Source organism: Dermacentor andersoni, chromosome 2 (assembly GCF_023375885.2).
Source record: "Dermacentor andersoni chromosome 2, qqDerAnde1_hic_scaffold, whole genome shotgun sequence".
In the NCBI taxonomy this organism is placed as follows: domain Eukaryota; kingdom Metazoa; phylum Arthropoda; class Arachnida; order Ixodida; family Ixodidae; genus Dermacentor; species Dermacentor andersoni.
The window spans coordinates 157817292-157819680 of NC_092815.1; the positions used below are offsets into that span (position 1 = coordinate 157817292).

Below are 2389 nucleotides of genomic sequence, written 5' to 3' on the forward strand. Positions count from 1 at the left end.
TTCAGCTATACAATTTCAGCGCTTGCTTGTAGCATGCAAAGGCCCAATAAGTGCCTTCCGACACTTGCATATCGTAACAGTCTATTTTGTTTCCTTTTGTAGGGTTTGAAAGGTTATCCGCAAGAGGAGCGACACAGAGCGAGTCGGTACCACCAAGATGCCAAACATTAGTGACAAGGACAAAAACACTGCCCAGCTAGTGACAGGCATAGCAACTGGAGTATTGCTTCCAGCAGCCGTGGTTGCTGGTCCCTTTGCACCGGTGGTGGTAACAGCTGGACTAGGACTGGCTGCCATCGGATGCACAGCAGGAGTCATTACTCTTTCGTTGCTGCCAAACGATAAAGAAACAGGTTAGTGTCAGCGCTTGTCTCCATTGGGGCCGAGTCTGTGATCAAATATTGTTTATGTTCGTCACCAAACACGACCGCGAAATTCATTTAATCAATGAATAATAACTGTAATTATTGAAACAATAAATTATGGCGTTTTACCTGCCAAATACAGTTGGGTTCACACATTAAAAGAATAACGACAGTTTATGTTCAACACATAGCAGTCACGCGATTTTCAAAGCTAATGCAGCTTCATGGGAAAGCATAAAAGAACCTGATAACGCCGTGGGCTTTTAGACTCGTACATTCTCAAACAATTTGAAAAAAAAATTTAACTTGCTTTCTGGCACTTTACAATTTGATACTTGTATTGGCGCGTGTATCATGTTTGAATGCCCATTAGCTTAAGCCCAGGTTCCTGCCTAATTTCATTTCTACATTCTCACACATAGCAATTACACACTGGTTGTAGCAAAAAACCCCAGATTGGCCCAAGAGGCGAAGCATCAATTTCAATAGCAAATTAGTGGACAGCTATACAAAGTAAGGGTAGTAGTTGTATCGGCCGTACAAACTTGTAAACATTGACATACTAACTCAATTAACAAGCATGGTGTAACGCGCGTACAAGGAAACACGAACACATGTCGTTAGGTGACACCAGAAACTCGCTGTCAAAATGCCGGAATGAGGAAGCGCGGCAGCAGCAGTAACCGAATTGACCTCCGTGCTTAACAGTGCGCGGCGGACTTTGTGCCTGTCGCAGATGGCTTTCAAGATACAGCAGCGCGGGAGGGCGTGCAAAGGCCCAAAATTATTGGAGGCCCAAAACTTATGAAAGGAGCGTTATAAGATCAACATATATGTTGCAGGTGAATACATGCGTATTTCCACTTCTTGAAGAGTTGTAGTGGGCCGCAAGAGGTGGTGAATGTTCCGAGCACCCTCAAACTTTTAAACTGAAAGCAACTGCGGTTCTGGCGCAGCACTTCAGCAAACACACAAATAAATTTGCGCGCTTAGCATACGCATCGTGTAATCTTTTTTGGCAAAAAACGCATTTCTTAGCTAGAATTGCCCCAATTGCTGTAGTCAATCAAACATGCTTTATGTCTTTAAGTAAAGAAATAAGGTTCTACATAATAAAATGCACAAAGTTAGGCTTGTGGTCACGCATTCGAGCACAAACGCGCGCTCATTCCAGACCACAACTGCTCGCTTTATGACGTCACTTTGTTGGTTGAAAAAAAACGAGTATTGCTTTTGGGATCCTTTGTGCTTGAAAATCTGAAGTACGCATTCTTCTGGCAGAGCTCCAAAAACATTTTACTGCGTTATCCATTGCACTACTCTATCGGGTCACAGAGTTACTTACGAAGAATCTTTCTGTGTTTGCAGGCACATCAAACAATGAAACCCCTAAGGCGCCCGAAGGCAAATGACGGACCTTGATGACGGACCTTGATGACGGGCCTTGATGACGGGCCTTGATGACGGGCCTTGATGACGGGCCTTGATGACGGGCCTTGATGACGGGCCTTGATGACGGGCCTTGATGACGGACCTTGACGACGGACCACACAGACCACGCGGACTTGAAATGACGGAATTGCAGACGCACCTTCTAAGGGGCGGTCTGCGTGGTTAATTGAAAAGTAAGCCGACAAGTGTAGAAGGGCCTATTTGCAATTTCTGGAATTATCTAACAGCTTTGATGGCATTTTCTATGAATAAAAATGAGGTGTTTCGTACCACATTTATTCTACCCTGGCCTTTTCTTTTTGCTACTTTAGCTGGAGATTGGCATGTGCGAAATCGGAGAGAAATCCGGCGGACTTCTGCACATGTGCCGGCCCTGACTGCGTCTTCAGCATTATTTCCTGACTAGTTCTGGCTGCGTCTACTGCCACTTTAGCATTATCTCGCATTCAAGAGAATCGTCACTTGTTCCTTTCCATATTTCTTCCTCAAATGAGTGCGCACATCAACTATGGGGCAGGAGGAAGAATAAAAGTGAGGAAAACAGGCAGATTAGCCAGTGTACGTAGCGGCTG

The 2389-nt window shown here is 44.8% G+C and overlaps 1 long non-coding RNA gene across 1 annotated transcript; it reads left to right on the forward strand.

Annotated features, from left to right (window-relative positions):
* Window positions 1-263: 263 nt before the first annotated feature.
* Window positions 264-2091, forward strand: LOC129387433 (uncharacterized). Its single transcript, XR_008614657.1, has 2 exons — window positions 264-353; window positions 1734-2091. It is a non-coding gene; the product is annotated as an uncharacterized lncRNA (long non-coding RNA).
* The last annotated feature ends 298 nt before the right edge of the window (window positions 2092-2389 follow it).